This window comes from Artibeus jamaicensis, unplaced genomic scaffold (genome assembly GCF_021234435.1).
Source record: "Artibeus jamaicensis isolate MK-2021 breed Jamaican fruit bat unplaced genomic scaffold, CSHL_Jam_final contig_1028, whole genome shotgun sequence".
NCBI classification, from domain to species: Eukaryota; Metazoa; Chordata; class Mammalia; order Chiroptera; family Phyllostomidae; genus Artibeus; species Artibeus jamaicensis.
The window spans coordinates 7,350,205-7,370,439 of record NW_026521201.1 but is presented as its reverse complement, the minus strand read 5'-3'; the positions used below and the strand labels follow the sequence as shown (position 1 = coordinate 7,370,439).

The 20,235-nt window shown below is 36.9% G+C and overlaps 1 protein-coding gene and 2 pseudogenes across 3 annotated transcripts in view; 2 read left to right on the top strand and 1 right to left on the bottom strand.

Moving 5' to 3' along the window:
• Window positions 1–20,235, bottom strand: part of ADIPOR2 (adiponectin receptor 2) — a 97,988-nt gene that overhangs the window by 54,584 nt on the left and 23,169 nt on the right. The gene's annotated exons all lie outside the window — the stretch shown is intronic.
• Window positions 1,482–2,907, top strand: LOC119045177 (ferritin heavy chain-like; annotated as a pseudogene).
• LOC119045176 (alpha-1,2-mannosyltransferase ALG9-like) lies at window positions 4,976–13,131 on the top strand (annotated as a pseudogene).

Below are 20,235 nucleotides of genomic sequence, written 5' to 3'. Positions count from 1 at the left end.
GGATTGAGCACCAGCTTATAAACTGAAAGGTCACTGGTTCAATTCTGTCAGGATCATGGATTGTGGGCCTTGTCCCCAGCTGGAGGCATGCAAGAGGCAACTGTCTGATCTCCCACATCATCAATGTTTCTCTCCCTCTTTTACTCCCTCCCTTCTCTCTCTGAAAAATAAATAAAATCTTTAGGGAAAAAAAATGAAAGGAGGTATGACAACAATGTCACATCACACAGAATTATCAATAAAGACAGCAATTGGAATAAAGAACCAAGTGGAAAATAATGGGGTTGAAAAGTGTAACTAGATTTTAAAATAGAAGGGCTCAACAAACTGCAAAGAACAATAAGCAAACTTGAAGATAGACTGATGAGAGATTATGCAAGCCAGAAAACAGAAAAAACAATGGAGTAAAATGATGAGAATTTCAGAAGTATACAAGAACCATTAAGCACATCAACATCTGCATAATGGAAGCACAGAAAGGAAAGAAGAGAAAAGATATTCAAAGAAATAATGTCAGAAAACTTTGAAAATTTACTCAAAACAATACACTACACACCCAGGAAATTCAATAAATTCTAGTGAGAATAAAAGCAAAGACATTCTGCCCTGACCAGTGTGGCTCAGTTGGTTGGGCACTGCTCCACAAAGCAAAAGGCCACTGGTTCAATTCCCAGTCAGGGAATGTGCTGTGTTGTGTGGGGTTTGGTCCCAAGTCCAGGTGTATGGGAGAGGCAACCAACTGATGTTTCTCTCTTAATGTCAATGTTTCTGTCCCTTTCTTTCTTCCTCTCCCTCTAAAAATAAATAAATAAAACCTTAAAAACAAAAAGCACAGACACCTACAGACACTTCATATTAAAAATGTTAAAAGTGAAACACCATTTGAAAATCCTAAAAATAGCAAGAAAACTAGTTATTTACAAGAGAACTCAGGGGGATTAACAGTTGACTTCTGAACAGAAACAATGAGGCAGTCAGGAGGCAATCACATAATATACTCAAAGAAAAAAATTATAAACCAAGCATCTTATACCCAGAAAAGCTTATCTTTCAAAAACTGTGAAATACTTTCTAATACTTTCTAAAATTGGGGGAGAGGAAAGAATCTGAATGAATACATTTGTTACTGGCAGGCCTATCTTAAAAATATTAGAGAATTCTGGGAAGATGGCAGATAGAACACACCTTGGGAATCTGCCCACCTAACAACTCTATTGTCAGAATATGTAACAATTTTCTAACTCTGTGGAGTCTGTTGAAAGCTTGCAACTTCCAGGGGATAACTGGAACAGGCAAATTGTTAAAACTGGTCAATTTCAGCTTTTAGCATAGTCCCCACCTCCAGCCAGGCAGATAGTGGTACACCAGCTCCTAGAGCCACTTTCACAAAGCTTGCAGGAGCTAGGGTGCTTAAAACAACCCTGTTCTCCAAATAATGGGGATCTATGCTCTGGCTCCTTCTTTTGATCCCAGAGTTACAGATGACCTGGGCAGCCATTATTGTTATACCTCCCTGCTACATTGCAAAATTCTCCCCATCCAGGTGAGGTGACTTCCAAAAATTCTAATGGGTAGATAACTTTTTCCCCTTTTATCTTTTGTTTTTCCCCTTTGAGGAGTCAGACATTAAAAGACTAGAACATTCAAAGCAACTATATATATATATGGGTAAAATTAAAAAGTGACAGTGCAGGCTGAAAGAGATGCTCCCAAAAAACGTAAGGAGACTTAGACCTCAGGACAGAGACAGGATGAAACAACAAAAGAACTAACAATAACCAAAAAACCCCAAAACCCCCACAAACCTCGGGGGAAGGGAGAATCTGATTTCCAGAGTTACCACAGTATTATAGTCAAATAAACCAGCGTTCAAAAACACATCACGCCCTGGCTAGTTTGGTTAAGTGGATTGAGTACTGGAGTGTGAACCAAAGGGTTGCTGATTTGATTCCCAGTCACGGCATATGCCGGGGTTGTGAGCCAGATCCCCAGTTGGGGGCGTGCAAGAGGCAATCGATCCATGTTTTTCTCATGCATCAACATTTCTTTCCTCCTCTCTCTCTCCCTTCCCCTTTCTCTAAAAACAAATAAATTCTTCTTCTTTTTTTTTAAAAATCACAAGATGTGCAAAGAAACAGGAAAATACAGCATGACAATCTTTGCCAAAAATCACTCTGGTTTCCTGCTTCAACAGTGTCCAGACAAATCCAACACTAACTCCCTTCCCAGTCAGCCACCCAAACCCAGCGTTCCACCACCTCCTCGGTGTCCTTGCACTGGCCTAAGCACCCTGCTATCACTCCAGCACCACAAAGCCACCTTTCCTCAGTCACCCACAATGACCATCTTGTCTACCTCATAGGTGGCACCAAAACTACCATCAGGTAGAGGCCACCATCATGGAGGCCAGATCAACTTAGAGGACTATGCTTCCTACATCTACCTGTCCATGTGTTACCTTTTTGACCACAATGATGAGGCTTTGAAGAACTTTGACAAATATTTTCTTCACCAATCTCATGAAGAGAGGGAACGTGCTGAGAAACTGATGAAGCTGCAGAATGAACAAGGTGGCCAAATCTTCCTTCAGAATACCAAGAAACCACACTGTGATAACTGGCAGAATGGGCTTAATGTAATGATAGAGTGTGCATTAGACTTGGAGAAAAGTGTGAATCAGTCACCACTGGACTTGCACGAACTGGCCACTGACAAAAAATGACCCTCACTGTATGACTTCACTGACACTACCAGAATGAGCAAATGAAATCCACCCAAGAACTGGGTGACAATGTAACCAGCTTGCCCATGTTGGGAGCCCCTGAAACTGGCATGGCAGAATATCTTTCTGACAAACACACCCTGGGAGACAATGAAGACAGTGCAGCCTCAGGACGCTTCCCATAGCCAGAGGGGTGATTTCACTGGTCACCAAAGCAAGACGTGCATGTTGGAGTTATCTTTACCTTTTCTATAACTTATACCAAATCATCCACTTACATTCTTTCATTTGCACCATTCCTTCAAATACAGTAATTTGGTAGCCACCCCCCAAAAAGAAATAGGAAATATGACCCATTTGAAGGGAAAAAAGTCAACAGAAACTGCTGTGAAAAGCACTGAATGGTTCATGTATTAGTCAAAAACTTCCTTTAAAATAACTGTCTTACAGATGCTCAAAGAACTAAAGGAAGATGTGGATGTGGAGAAAGGCAAGAAAACAATGTGTGAACAAAATGGAAATATCAGTAAAGAGATAGAAAATCTTAAAAGAAACCAAGAAGAAATTCTGTAGATGTAAAGTATAATAACTGAAATGAAAAATTCACTTACGGGATTCAAAGGAAGATTTCAGCATGCAAAATAAAGAATGGGTGAACTTAAGGACAGGACAATGGGAATTATTGAGGCTGCGAAAAAAAAAAAAAGATTAAAAAACAGTCTAAGGGATCTATGGAACACCATTCAGTGGACTAAAATATGCATCATATGGACACCTGGATATAATGCAAAATAATACTGAATGTAATTGTAATTTAAAAATATATTAAAAAATATCATAGGGATCCTAAAAGGAGAAGAGAAAAAGAGGCAAAGAAAATATGTAAAGTAATAGGCTAAAAACTTACTTTAATTAAAAACCTAAATATAAACATATAAGCTGAAAAAACTACATGTAAGATGAATTCAGAGATGCACACCAACACAATATAAGCATACTTTCAAAAGACAAAGAACAAACCTTTAAAGCAGCAATAACTGATACCACAGAAATAAAAAGGATCATGAGATTACTATGAATAATTATACACCAACAAATTGGATAACCTAAAAGAAATGGATAAATTCCCACAATCATACACCATACCAACACTAAATCATGAAGAAATAGAAAATATGAACAGACCAATAACAAGGAGATTGAGATAGTAACCAAATATCTTCCAACCCCAAATCAAATGGCTTCACTGGTGAATTCTACCAAACATTCAAAGAATAATTAATGCCAATACTTCTCAACCTCTCCCAGAAAAAAATCAAAGAGGAAGAAACACTTCCAAAATCATTTTACAGAGCCAGCAATATCCTGATACCAAAAAGTCATACAAGGACACTACAAGAAAAGAATTACAAGCTAATATCCCTGACAAACATAGATGCAAAAATCCTCAACAAAACACTTTTAGCAAACCTAATTCAATGGTACATCAAAGGGACCATATCCTATGATTAGTTGCAGTTATGGATGCAAGGTTAGTCAACATGCATAATCAATAAATGTGACGTACTACATTAACAGAATGTGATCATCATTCATAGGAACATAAGATCATCTCAAGAGATGCAGAAAAGGCATTTAACAAAGTTCAACACCCTTTCAAGATAAAAACTCAGCTAAGTTTAGAAAAAATGTACCCTAACATAATAAAGGCCATATATGACGAGCCTGCACTTAAACATCATACTCAACAGTAAAAAGCTGAAAGCTTTACCTCTCAGATCAGGATCTAGACAAGGAGGTCTTGTAGTAACTAGTAACTAGATATCTTGACTGCAAGTCAAATGTACTAATAACACCAGATTTCCTTCCTAAAAGGAAATTTAAAATTCCCACTTCTTAGACTTCACTTCCCCTTCAAATAATGCAGTCATCCCTAGGGGTCCAAGGTGGGTTAGTTCCAGGATGCCTGCACATACTGGTCAACATGCTCAATCAATAAATGTGATATACTACATTAACAGAATGTGATCATCCATACCCAAGGATGCTCAAGTCCCTTATATAAAATGACACAGCATTTGCATATAACCTATGCATATCCTCCAATATACTTTAAATCATCCATAAATTACTAATAGTACTTAAATCAATGTAAAAATATGTTATACTATATTGTTTATGAAATAATGCCAAAAAGTAAAATGTCTGTACAGACGGAACTATTGTAGGCCTATCAGCAACAAGGTGGAACCCATGGATTCAGAGGGCCAACTACTGCATAAGGTAAACTTATATTATTTAAAAGCACCAAGGCTGTTTAACTGCCTCAAAAATCAACTTCTTATCTGTACAAATTGCTAGCTTAATTGTTTGACACCTCCAGTCTAAAAATCTACCTCTATTCCAGGAAAGGTGTTTTTTAAAAACCAATGGCTTATATCTTCCATGAGAGCAAGGACTTCTGTTTTGTTCACTGCTGAAACCCAAATTACAACAGATACATAGTAGACATTCAAAAAACTTTCTTGAGTAGATGAACCCAATGTCCCATTCTCAAAGGGGGAGAAAGAAGAAGAAAAAAGGAATTTAAATTATTGATTTAATCATAGTTAAATGGGGATTCCTGCCAAGATAGATTAGTATAATGTATTACTTCACCTATTCTGCGACTTTAATTTTTATGTTGCCCTCAATTTTAAAGAGTATGCAAAGTCATGGACACAATATGATGGTTCCTCAAAAAAACTGAAAACAGAATTACTATACAATCTAACAATTCTACTTCTGAGTATACACACAAAAGAACTGAAAACAGAGTCTTGAAAAGACACTTACATACTCACGTTCATAATAGTATTTACAATACCTAAAATGTGGAAGCAACCCAAGTGCTACCAACGGATGAACAGTTAAACCAAATCAGGCCTATACATACAATATTATTCTCCCTCAAAAAGGAAGGGAATTTTGACACAAACTACAACCTGGATGAACTTTAAGGACACTATACTAAGTGAAATAAGCCAATCATGGGGAAAAAATAGTACTACATGATTCCACTCATATGAAGTACTTAAAGTAGTCAAAATCTTAAGAGACAGAAAGTAAAATGGTGGTTGCCTTGGGCTGGTGGGAAAAAGGAATGAGGGGGGTTACTGTTTAATGGGTATGGAGTTTCCATTTTGCAAGATGAAAGAGTTCTGTAGATGAATGGTGTTAATGGTGGCAAAACAACATGAAGTGTACAACATAACTATATACATAAAAATGTTTCACATAGTAAATTTTATGTTATCTGTATTTTATAATGTTTTAAATTGAGGGGGAGGTCAATCTCAAAAACTTTCATGCTATATGATTCCATTCCAAAAAGTGCCATACTTTTTGGAGTCCATTATTGTATAATATTCTTAAAACAATAAAAAATATAGAAATGGATAAGACAGTGGTAGTCAGGAATTAAGAAAGGTATGGGAGTGAGAGGGAACTGGGTATGGCTATAACAGGGCATCATGAAAGATCACTGGAGTAACAGAATTGTCCTGTATCTTGATTATATCAATGTCAACATCATGGCTGTACTATATATAGTTCTGCACAATTTCTACCACTAGGAGAAAGTAGCCAAGATATATGGGAGATTTTTTTTTTATTTCTTAGAAATAAAATTAAAATTTTAATTTTAATTAGAATTAAAATTCTAATTTTCTTTTTTTTGTTATTTCTTAGAACTACAATTAAAACTACAATTAGTCAAATGAAAAGTTTAATTAAAAACAGAACAGAATTCAAGTCCAGCTTCATGGTATTATTATACATAATATTCCACACCAAAAATTTCAATGCAAGGAGTAAAAGATCATGCACACAATTTCCCAATAAAACATGCATACCACAATGCTAAGAGCACCTAGGTACTAAAAATAATTTCAAAAAAAGATCATTAATACCTCTATCTCACTAAATGATGGCAATGGTGATTAAGACAGTAATAGGTCCCTCAAAAAGTTAAACACAGAATTACCATGACTCAGCAATTTCGCTCCTAGGTATATCTCCAAGATAATTGAGAGCAGGAACTGACACTTGTACACTAATATTCCCAATGGCCAAAACGTGGAAACAACACAGGCACCCATGAACAGATGAATGAGTAAACAAAATGTGGTATGAACATACAATAGAATATTATTCAGCTGTAAAAGAGATTAAGTTCAGATTCATGCTACAACAGTTAGAACAGAGGTTATTATCATAGCTGGGGAGAGGGAATAATGTGGAGTTATTGCTAAAGGTTAAGTTTTTGTTTCAGGTGATGGAAAAGTTTTAGCTTAGATACTGGTGATGGTTATACAACATTGTAAATGTACTTAAGGCTACTGAAATTGTAAACTTAAAAATGGTCAAAACTGGGAGAGGTAGAAAAGAGTATACGGGAAATAAATGACAATGACAGGAGACTTGATTTGGGGTAGTAGGTGATTAACACAATACAATATTCACATGATGCATTATAGAATTATACACCTGAAACCTGTAATTTTATTAACCAATGTCACCCCAATACAAAAGAAAAATTGGTCAAAATTGTAAACTTCATGATATGTGCACTTTATCACCATAAAAGATAGTATCAGCATCCAGAACCTATTTAGTGTTCATTATATGTCAGGCACTATGTCTTTTCAATCAGATACAAGAATTACCTTATTTAAAACCCTATGAAATGGGTACTATCAGAATCCCCATTTTATAGTTGTGAAAGTAAAGCAAGACAGTTTGAGTAACTAACACCAACTAATTGGAGATCTAGAATTTGTTTCCAGTCAGTCTCACTCCTGGTGCTACTTCTTAATTTTATTAATAGATGATTAATATGAGCAAAGAAAACCTCACTTCACTAATTCTTATTTGGGTAATAAATAAAAAGAAAATATGCCCTGGCTGTTGTGGCTCAGTGGATTGAGTGCTGCCTGCAAGACAAAGGGTCACCAGTTTGATTCCCAGTCAGGGAACATGCCTGGGTTGTGGGCCAGGTCCCCAGTGGGCAGAGTGTGAGAAGCAACCACACACCAATGTTTCTCTCCCTCTCTCCTCCTTTCCCCTCTCTCTAAAAATAAATAAATAAATATTTTAAAATAATAATTGTTAAAAGTCAGTAACATTAAAAATTAGTGAATAAAGGGGATAGAAATGTACTTCCAAAAACCATGCTCAGTTTAAATCCCATGGAGTCCACAACTAATAAAATAAAGAAAAAAAATACTGAATTCAAGTTTTAAGACCTGTGAAGTAAGATATTGAAGGCTGTATTTCAGTAAAATATACTCTAGTACTATACTGTCTTTTTGTCTAGTAAACTTTGTATTGATGTAAAAAAAATTCAGAAAAGCACAAAAGTACCCAAAGTTCTCAAAATTTAAATGCTGTTTAATCAGCAAGAGACAACATTCTAGTACCCAGAGGACCCCTCTCCCCATCACTGTAAAGTTTTTTAAATGAAATTAAGAGATACTACTCCCTTCCTTGCCAGTTAAAATGTGATAAAAATCTTCCAGCAAGGTTCTCTAAAGCCAGTCCAAATTAACACACCTTAGCATTTCTTCTGATAATGATTAAAAAAAGAAAAAAACTAGCTAATACTCAAAAAGAAAATGGGTACATTTAATATCCTTGCTGGTCCCATTATTCCATATAATGGGACTATATAAACTATTCCATTCCTAAAAATAATCCCATTCAATTACTGGCTCAGATTTGTAGCAGACACTATATTTTTACTTCACACTGAAGTCTAAAAGAAGAGGTAATGAGGGACACAACATACCAACATTATCATGTAGAACATTTTGCACCACTCAGGTTTCCGTTCAAGGAAAAACATGAACTTGATACCAGAAATCTCATTAACCATGTACCAACTCCAAACGCAAACTTCAGTGTGGAACAATAGGTTACTTTCCGTATACAACTTTCAAGTCACCTTGAAATTGGCTACTTTCACCTTAGAGGAAGCCAACAAAATTATGGAACATATTTTGTAGCCTATCCTCTACCAGTGAATAATAATCTAATTATAGACCTAGACAGTGACGTACTTACTCAACTCCCACTCACTGTGTATCAACCAATACAAACAGACATGACACCACTGGCCCTCAGAATTTTAAGACTTAATGCTCTAGTTTTGGGGTTGTTTTTTTTTTAATTCCTTTCTAGAGACAGGGGAAGGAAGGCAAAGTGAGAGGGAGAAAGAGGGGGAGAAACATTGATCAGTTGCCTCTCACATACCCCCAAACTGGGGACCTGGCCTGCAACCCAGCATGTGCCCTGACTGATAATCGAACAGTAACTTTTCAGTTTGTGGGCCAGCAATCAACCCACTGAACCATACCAGCCAGGGCAATGCCCTAATTTTTAACAACCTCAAAGGTGATGATAGATGGTAACTTAATTTTTAAGAGTTAATAACAATCTCTACTTCAACCATGATTGTGAAGATTAAATAAGCTAACAGAGACAAAGCACCAAAATTAATTGAAATCATGCCCTGTGAGTTTGTTTGGTGGTAGAACAGGATCACTAATGAGAAAGTAAGGCCTAGCCAAACATCAAGCACCTTACAGTTCAAATATGGGCAGTCACATCTGAAGATTCTAAAGTCTCTGATCACAACAAAAATACTAATGACAAACCAGTATTTAAAAAAAATCAACATAGTGTCATGACATCTTAAATTTCTGCATTTCCCTGTTTTTAAAGATTTTATTTATTTTTATTTTTAGAGAGGAAGGGAAAGAGAAAGAAACACTGAAGTGCAAGAGAGACATTGATAGGTTGCCTCTCACACACCCCCAACTGGGGACCTGGCCCACAACCCAGGCATGTGCCCTGACTGAGAATCAAATCTGCAACCTTTCAGTTCATAGGCTGGTACTCAAACCACTAAGCCTCACCAGCCAGGGCATGCTTTTGATTTAAAAGAAAGGAGACATCCACATGATTTTTTTTTTTAATTAGCAAAAGATAAATTTAACTTTTAAAGTAAATGGCTAGCCCTGGCCACATAGCTCAGTTGGTCAGTGTCAGGGTGACACTGGTAGTAGTGTCACCCTGATATGCTATATGCTAGTAGGTTCAATCTCCAATCAGGATACATACAAGAAACTAATGAATGCATAAATAAATGAAACAATAAATCAATATTTCTCTCCTTTCTAAAAATCAATTTAAATAATTTTTTAAATAAATGGCTGAAGCCCTAGCTCATAATCGTATAATGAACAGGGAAAGTATGAAAATAACAAAATCTACATAAGCAATACTTAGTCTTTTTTCATTAATATTAAAAATAGAACCCAATACATAATAATTTCAAAAACGTGATGGGCTCAATTCTTTATATTACCAAATGAAAACCATTCAGCTTCAAATCATTCTGAAACATCTCCGCTAATGAGGGACCTACAATGGCTTCTTCAAATGTTTAATCAACGTGACTCTGTCAAAAGACATCATCTGTTTTGTTTTGTTCAGTTCTCCAGACGATTATGATATCCACTGGTTTGCTGCAAATCACTATTTAATTCAAATTTGACTAATACAGATTTAATAAATCTTACTCATTTACCTTTTCCACAAAGGACCTATTTTTAAATTTCTGCTCATTTCCCAGGGTCTTTCTGAAATTTGCCAAATTCTTTCATCTCCTTATGTAGAGTAAGAAGTTCAGAATTCGATTTTTTAAAATACTCTTTACAATTACAACCATGTGATAGTTGATGCAAAGTATACATGCAAAATACAAGACTAACACACTACTATTGAGGCAGCTACAATCAAGTTTCTCCTAAATTTCTGAATGTTTGCATAATATTTTTCATTATTGATTTGAGAGACAGGAAGACATCGATTTGTTGTTCCATTTATTTATGCATACATTGGTTGCTTCTTGTATGTGCCCGACTAGAGATCAAACTGCGACCTAGGCAGATCAGGATGACGCTCTAACCAACTGAGCTACTCGGTCAGGGCCTGCATAATTTTTATTAACTGTAATGAATTGGCTTTTTGTGTTAAGTAACATTAACGATTAGCTGAATGATTTGTATTGTTACCTACTAAAATTTCTCACTTTACAAGAAGAAATCAAGTAGACTCTCCCAACAAATCTGTGTCAATTCACAGCTTATAAAGAATTTACAAATCTTTCATCTTGTAATCCTTTCAAAAACTTTCAGGTAGATGGGACTTGACCACGTTCATAAAAGTTCAAGAAAAATTTTGGTATGAAAAGTGCCCTGTATATGGTATCAAACTGAGTCCAAATACAGGTAAATTCTTGGACTGTCACTTAACTTCACTTGAAAAAGCTCTCTCATGTCACAAGAGGAAAAATATCTACCTCAATGTTTTAAAAAGGACTGTGTAAGGTATATAATGTATCTTAACAGAAGGTACTCAAATAACTGCATCCAAGCAAGTGTAAAACCAAAACTCAAATCTGGGCCTAACAATCATTTTTCTGCTTGCTTTTTCACAAGAAAAGTTCTCAAAGAGGATTCTATAGTTGCCACTTCTACTCCAAAACCTTGTATTCTCATTCAATCTCTCACTTCATACCTATCTACAATCTAGCTTCTATTCCTTCTGAGTGACCACACTTGACAAGGTCATACCACTGAAATTCTTATTACCAACTCCAGAGGATACATGTCAATGATTCCCAGATATTTATCTCTGGCCCTAACCTCTGAACTCCAGAATGCTACTATCTTCTATTGCCAAGTATAAAATCTCTATCTACATAGATATCTGTCATCTCAAACGTAACCACAATACAATACAACTCATCACTATCCCACCAAACCTCCTCTACCCTCTAGTCTTCCCCAATTCAGTAAACTGTATTTATCTTCTAATTACTCAACTCCTCCTAAGAAAAGAGACATTACCGTTTTTTTAAAAGATTTTATTTATTTTCAGAGCGAGGAGAAGGGAGGGAGAAAGAGAGGGAAAGAAACTTCCATGTGTGAGAGAGACATCAATCGGTTGCCTCTTGCACACACCCCTAACAGAGGACCTGGAACACAACCCAGGCCTGTGCCCCACTGACCAAAAATCAAACTGGCGACCTTTAGGTTCCCAGACCAGCGCTCAACCCACGTAGCCACATCAGCCAGGGAACCTGTCTTCTCTCCTATATTCCCAGCACCTAAAATAGCAACTAGCACATAGTAAGTATATTCAGTAAATATTTAGCAACTAAATTAATGAAAAATTACTGCCCACACTTCAAGAATTCAGGAGCAAAACTTAATTTCCTTGACCCCTTGGGTTCTTAACACTCCTTTCTTCTCATTTATTAATGTTTCTATTATAGTACCTGTCAGAATTTCTGCTGCCTACGGTAGTTATCGACAGCTACTGTTATGGGAAGTTGGTGCCTGCATCACTCAACACTGTTTTGTGTATGTCGTCTGTACTCCATATGGACCTGATCTTTACAGTACAGAACCCTAGTACTTCTATTTATTTAGTTAGTGGATTTCTGAATTTTAATGTCGTCTTTGCTTTGGCTCTCCAGGTGTTACCCACTGGCTTCTCTTATGAAATATCTACGGCAAAGATTTTACATTCACAATTTAGGCTACCCATATTGGCTTACTTTGGCTCCAATGTGCGTATTTGGTTATAATTTTCCTCAGCCTCCTAAAAAAGATTTCTTTTTTCTTGTATATCCACTTACATGTCTCTCTGGTGCTATGGCCCTTTCTGCACTTCAAAAATGTTACCACTTCATGTTTCAGTGACACTTCCTAGAGCATTATGTTGTACACTCAAATTAGCTGGTGTTAGGAACACTCTTCCTGTTTGTAGTCTTATCCTTTTCTCTCTTCTGTGTGTCACTCTTCAGAGGGTACCATGGGCCATTTGATTTGTACCCAGAATTTTACCAAATTGCTACAGACCCAACTATCCACAATGTCGCAGAAGGCCAGCCTGTTAATATCTGTTCAGGAAAAGAGTGACATCAATTTTCTAGCTTCAGTTCATTCCATCAGAGTTCAGGGGCCAGTTACCAAAACCTCTTGTAGAGGGCCACTGGCCACCTAGATTGTTCCTACTGACAAGAATGACCAGAACCTAGAGAAGCCATCCAGATATACTGACATTAATAAATTTATTGACACCATTATTTAGTGGATTTGGACACCATGACAGAAACACCCATGGAGACAAAATAATCATCCAACAGAGAAGAATGAATCAGCTAAGCCTATCGAACATTCCTTAGTGCTTCTAGATCTTCAAAGCTGCTGGGGGCACTTTATGACCCTGTCCCCTTCCTGTCAGATTAGTATAGAGTGTATACAAACTACATCATACCCAGAAGGCAAAACAGATAAGGAACTAAAGTGAAGATCAGCAACATGCTTGGCCCCAAAGGACAAAGATCCTGTTCTGGTGATTCCAATGACAGGACCCCCTCCAAGGCATCGCTTGTAACATTTATAATAAAGGTCATCAAACACGCACTCAAATTATTAATAGCTTTCGTAAATATTTCAGTAATTACATATTCCTACTTTATGTTTCCACTCTAACTTATTAAACTATTATTCTAATATTAAACATTCAGGCTACTTCTAATGTCTTGGATCCATAAATCTTTGTCCACATTATGTAGCATGCCATCACTTTGATAAGAGTAGAAAAATTATAGATAGATTAATTATAAATAACTTGCCTGAGTTAACTATGTTAATAAATGGCAAACTAATCTATCTAATCCAGCAGTCCCCAACCTTTTTGACATCAGAGAAGACAGTTCATAGAAGACAGTTTGGTTTCAGGATGATTCAAGAGTATTACATTCAAGCTCATCTCCTGCTGTGGGGATGGGTTCCTAACAGGCCTGGACCAGTACCAGTCCATAGCGTGGAGATTGGGGTTAGGCAGACTAGCCTAACACCCAAGTCACTGCTCTTATCCACAACCCTCTACGTTTGAACCATAAACTGTTCTCAAATGCATGAAAGCACCTTGTACTTTATAACAATGTTGACAATATTAAGAAACAGTAAAGAAATGGAGAACACGAACCTTTGCTATACACCAGAAGCAATAAAACAATTGAGTAAATTGAAATTCTTCCCGTTCAGAACATTTATGAGTAGAAAAATGTCAATAAAACAAAACTGATAACTGAAAAAAATATTTAACTGATAAAATGGGAAAAGTTCCTAACATATGTTCCTGATATAGTTCTTTTAAAATAATGGTACAGTTGCCCTGGCCATGTAGCTCAGCTGCTTGGAGTGTTGTCCCAGTACACCAAGGTTGTGGCTTTGATCCCTGATCAGGGCACATGCCAAGAATCAGCCAATGAATACATAAATAAGTGGAAAAAACTGTTATTTTTCTCTCTCTTGAATCAATAAATTTAAAAAATTAATTACATAATGGATAACTGAGAAGAAACAACATCTAGATTTTTATAGACAGGTCATTCTCAAGCCTTCTGCTCATAAAATCTTAACTTCTATAAGCACAAATATACTTCAAATTAAAAAGCAGTTTATTTTAAAGATATAAAGGCAGGCAACACTCTTTATCACGTATACTACTTTTTTCCCCTAGCATAAAGTAGGTCAATTTTAAGTAAAATCACATGGAACCTGTTCTAACTTACTGCCCCCACTCTAGTGACCAACTTTATTCAGACAAAACCAGGCAAATCTTATTATTAAGAAAGCCAATGAAAGCCTAACACATACCACTGCTTTCATTTACCACTGGGGAAATATTTAATGGGAATCTTCCTGTAAAGATTTCCAAAGTGATGAAAAAAATGCAAACACTTATTGCTTAGGGCCTGCATTAGGCCTACTAGAAATCAAGTCCACTGTTAGCCATTGCAAATCCTTCAACGATGTTTGTCAAAATTTGAAGAGCCCTGGCAGGTGTGGCTCAGTGGATTAAGTGCCAGCCTGAGAACCAAAAGGTCACTGTTTGACTCGCAATCAGGGCACATGCCTGGGTTGCTAGCTAGGTCCCCAGTTGTGGGCAATGTGAGAGACAACCAATTGATGGTTTCCCTCCCTCCTTCCCTTTGCTCTAAAAATAAATAAAATCTTTAAAACTTTTTCAAAGAACTGTACATCTAAAAAGGGTACATTTTACTGAATGTAAATTGTACCTCAATAAACCTGACTTTTAAAAAATCTGACAAATACTATAAACATTTCAAAAATGATTATTTCATTCTCAATTTTTAAAAAATATCTATTTGTTTTATGATATCCCCAAAAGTACAAAGCCAAGTTCGAAAGCTTTAAAAAACAAGGGGTTAGAGAAAAATAATGAACTTTCTCTTAACTTTTTAAGTTATAGGACTCCTATGATATGGCCATCTCAAGAAATAACTTGTCTTTCAAGAACTTGAATTGGTTTCTGGCCAGACGCAGGCGTAAATAGACACACTGTGCCTCCTTGCACAATGAAAAGAAGGACAACAAAAAATTTAAAACCAACAGAACTGAGAGAAAATCTAACTGAATGGAAGTAAACAGCCAAGGAGTTAAAGAAGAAACATTCATTCAGACCAGTAAGAGGGGCGGAGATGAGCAACCAGGCAGAGAGGACTCACAGCAAGATGTGGCTGGTGAACCCCAAGAGGTGGCAGATTGTGGACTGGGTGGTCCCACATTCACTGCAGATAAACCCGGAGGAACAACTGGGGAGCAAGACAGTGCAACCCAGGGTTCCAGTACCAGGAAATAAAGCCTCAAACCTCTGACTGAAAACACCTGTGGGGGTTGAGGCTGCTGTGGGAGAAACTCCCAACCTCACAGGAGAGTTCACTGGAGAGACCCACAGGGTCCTAGAACGTACACAAGCCCACCCACCCGGGAATCAGTATCAGAAGGGCCCAATTTGATTGTGGGTAGTGGGGGAAGTGACAGAAAACCCACACAGGGCAGAGCAAGCGGCATTGTTCTCTCTTGGACCCCTCCCCCACATACTGCATCACCCCCTTACTAGCAACAGGCATGCTGAGACAAAAAAAAAAAAAAAAGGTCCAAATGAAAGATCAGATCAAAGCTCCAGAAAAAATACAAGTAAGCAACGAAGAGACAGCCAACCTATTGGATGAACAGTTTGAAACACTGGTGATCAGGATACTCACAGAATTGGTTGATTTCAGTCACAAATTAGATGAAAAAATGAAGGCTATGCTAAATGAAATAAAAGAAAATGTACAGAGAACCAACAGTGATGGGAAGAAAACCAGGACTCAAATCAACAGTGCAGACCAGAAGGAAGAAACATTTGACCAGAACAGAATAAAGAAACAAGAATTCAAAAAAATGAGAAGAGGCTTAGGAACCTCCAGGAGATCTTTAAACATTCCAACATCCAAATCATACGGGTTCCAGAAAGAGAAGAGGGACAGCAATAAATTGAAAACTTATTTGAACGAACACTGAAGGAGAACTTCCCCAACCTGGCAAAGGAAATAGACTTCCAGGAAGTCCAGGAAGCTCAGAGAGTCCAAAAGAAGGTGGACCCAAGGAGGAACACACCAAGCAACATCATAATCACATTAGCCAAGATTAAAGAGGAGAGAATCTTAAAAGCAGCAAGAGAAAAGGAGACAGTTACCTACAAGGAGTTCCAATGCATTAGACTGTCAGCTGCTTTCTCAAAAGAAATCTTGCAGGTGAAGGGCCTGGGAAGAAGTATTCCAAGTCATGAAAGGCAAGGACCTACATCCAAGATGACTCTATCCAGCAAAGCTTTCATTTAGAATGGAAGGGCAGATAAAGTGCTTCTCAGAGAAGGTCAAGTTCAAGGAGTTCATCATCACCAACATTTATTATATGAAATGTAAAAAACAAACTAAGCGAACAACTAGAACAGTAATAGAATCACAGAAATGGAGATCACATAGACGGTTAGCAACAGGGGAGTAGGAGGAGGAGAGAGGGGGGAAAAGGTACAGGGAGTAAGTAGCATAAATGGTAGGCAGAAGATAGACAGGGGAGGTTAAGAATAGTGTAGGAAATGTAGAAGCCAAAGAACTTATATATGTGACCCATGGACATGGACTACAGGGGAGGAATGAGGGTAGGAGAGGGTGTACAAGGAGGAGGGGAATAAAGGAGGGAAAATGGGACAACTGTAATAGCATAATCAATAAAATATATTTTTTAAAAATCTTGAATTGTCTCAACTGCATTCAATTCAAAATAAGGCAATCTATACAATCACTAAGTATTGTTATAAAAGAACTGTATGTGATATGGCAGTTTAAAACTCTAAGAAAGAATTTTTAAAACCTACATTTTATCATTCAACATGAGAAACCACATCAAATCAAATTCCCCAAGTTTATACCACATGACCTACAAATCAATTCCATGAAAAGCAGATACAGAAGTAAAATGATGCTATTACTATTTACAGAAAGTGAAGATATTTTCTAAGTTATCTATAAGAAATTGGCTGCATTTAAATAAAACTGAAGTCAGCTTCAAGCATGACAGAGTAATATAATTAGGCTAATCGTTTAACAAACATTTATTATATATTTAATCTGTGCCAGGCACTGTTCTAGGAACTGATAACAATTCAGCAATTAACTAAAATAAAACAAACACCTGACTGGTATAGCTCAGTGGATTGAGCACAGGCTGCAAACCAAAGGGTCACCAGTTCAATTCCCAATCAGGACACATGCCTGGATTGTGGGCCAGGTCCTCTGTAGAGAGCATGTGAGAGGCAACAACACATTGGTATCTCTTTCTCCTTCCTTTACCCTCTCTCTAAAAATAAATAAATAAAATCTTAAAAACAAACAAAATATATTCCATTTCACTAAATGTTTTCTTTCCAATACAAATACAGAAAAAATAATAAAGCTTACATAGTCAAATTATTCAGTCCCTAGTACCTTCAGAGACTCAGTAGAATTTCAATGAAACTCAAACTTATGTTCTGAGCAATAAACAATAGTCCTCAATCCACAGGGGATAGGTTCCTGGACCCCCAGTGGACACCTGAAACCACGGATAATAATGAAACCTGAAACCCATATATACTATTCTTTTTTCTCTATATACACACCTGTGGAAAAGTTTAATTTATAAATGAGGCACATTAAGAGATTAATATTAATAACTTAAGGAACTTGCAAACACACTACATGACTAAGCCATTCTACTAAAAAGGTACTCAAGAGAAATAAAAACATAAGTTCACAAAAAGAATGACAAGAAAATTTTCATTTTTTTAATTTGTATTTTATTAAATACAAATTTCATGGAATAATTTCATGGAATTATTTTTAAGATTTTATTTTTTTATTTTAATTTTATTTTTTATTTTATTCATTTTATTTTATTTTATTTTATTGAAGGAGGGGAAGGGAGGGAGAGAAACATAAATGTGTGGTTGCCTCTCACGTACCCCTAGCTGGGGACCTGATCCACAACCTAGGCATGTGACCTGACTGGGAATTGAACCAGTGACCCTTTGGTTCTCAGGCCTGCACTCAATCCACTGAGCTACACCAGCTAGGGCACAAGAAAAATTTCTGAGATGTCCTAAATTAAATTTCAGCAGGCTGCAGGATAAAAGGAAGGGGTTAACAGGTTGGTTGGTTAATCAATTAACAGAGCCACAGGTCAAAACCTCATTCATGAATGTATATTAAAACTTTGAATCAACCTCCAGAGGGTTATCTAAAAGTTTTTTGTCTTTTTTTTTAAGCCAACCCCCACATGCCACATCATCTTGCTTATGCATAAACTTTCAGAACTCTTGCCCACAACCAATACAGAAAAGTCTTCTTTATACACTATCTACCTATCCTAAACTGCCCCCATCTCACCTTTTCCCACCCTTCTTATCTAGGGCCAATGTAAACTGTTTCAAAACAACTTACTGTATTTTGATGTGTATAACGCACATTTTTTTGCACAAACTTTTAAAAAGATTGTATTTATTTATTTTTAGACAGAGGGGAAAGAGAGGGGAAAGAGGGGAGAAAGAGAAGGAAAGAAACATCAACATATGGTTGCCTCACACGGGACCCCAACCCGGGACCTGGCCAGCAACCAGGCATATGCCCTGACTAGGTACAGAACCAGCGACCTTTTGGTTCACAGGCTGGTACTCAATCCACTGAGCCACAACAGCCAGGGTTTTTGCACAAATTTTTGAAGGAAAAATAAGGATGCTTATTATACATGGGTAGTACTAATTTCATATCTATATACATGTTTTTCTTTTATTTATGCTTATGTGTTAAAAGTGTCTAGAAAGCAATAACGGTATCATATGCAAAATAATACCCTGGCCTAGGTTTTTTATCTAAATATAAATACGTAAATAACTGAAGTAAAAAATTAAATTGAAAGATTTTTTTCCTGAAAGTTTGGGCCAAAAACATGGGTGCACACTATACATAGGAATGCGTTATACATGGCAAAATACAGTACATCTTTCTTTAAGAAAACTAGAAAGAAAAAAGAAAAACATAGAATACCTCACAAATAACTATCTGTGGGCCTTACAATAACTCTTCTCAGACCAAAAATGCAATAAAAACCCTTTCAAAAGGAAAGAAAAATAAAGTTTTCATTCTTTTTTTATTTACTATTTTAGAGAGGGGAAGGGAGAGAAGTATCAATGTGAGAGAGAAACATCTGTCAGTTGCATCTCACGTACATGCCCCAACCATGGACCCAACCTGCAACCCAGGCGTGTTCCCTAGCCAGGAACCAAACCAGTGACCTTTCACTGCGGGAGGACACCCAACCATCTAAGCCACACTGGTCAGGAAAGTTTCCATTCTTAAAGTAACTGATTTACAGTGGTTTCTAAGAAATAGTTAAGAAAATTAAGACTCATATTTACATACTGAATTCTCCTAAAATTAAAATTAAGTCTCAAACTTCAGAACACATATATATGACAATAGTAACTGGATGACTAAATACACGTAAATATTCTGAAGTTTTAACTATCAAATGTCAATCTAATATCTGCTTATCTAGTTTCTAAAGTCTGTAGGTACTAACCAGCAGTGAAGAAAAAGAGGGAAAAGAACCCAGCAATCTTATTTACTCATCAAACTATACCCTCAAAATGCCTACAACACAAAATCTACTTTAAAAGTGGTTGAGAAGCAACAAGCTCACACCTGTAGGGTCTCCATGCAGCTGCATGCACCAACTCCTACTCCAGCCACACACAACCCTGTAGCTTCATGGTGACCTACACTCTGAGACACGGGTGACAGCCTCCCCACCAGTTTCTGATGGAGAAAAGGGAAAAGCCACCAAGGCTGAATACAGCATGCCCCCCACAGGCCTGACTCAGAAAAATCACAAGATGGAGGCGCAGGTAAACACAGCTGGCCTCCTGGCTCGCCTCTTTGCATAATCACAGCAAAAATTACAACTAAACTACAAAACGACTATCACCCAGAATCATCAGAAAAT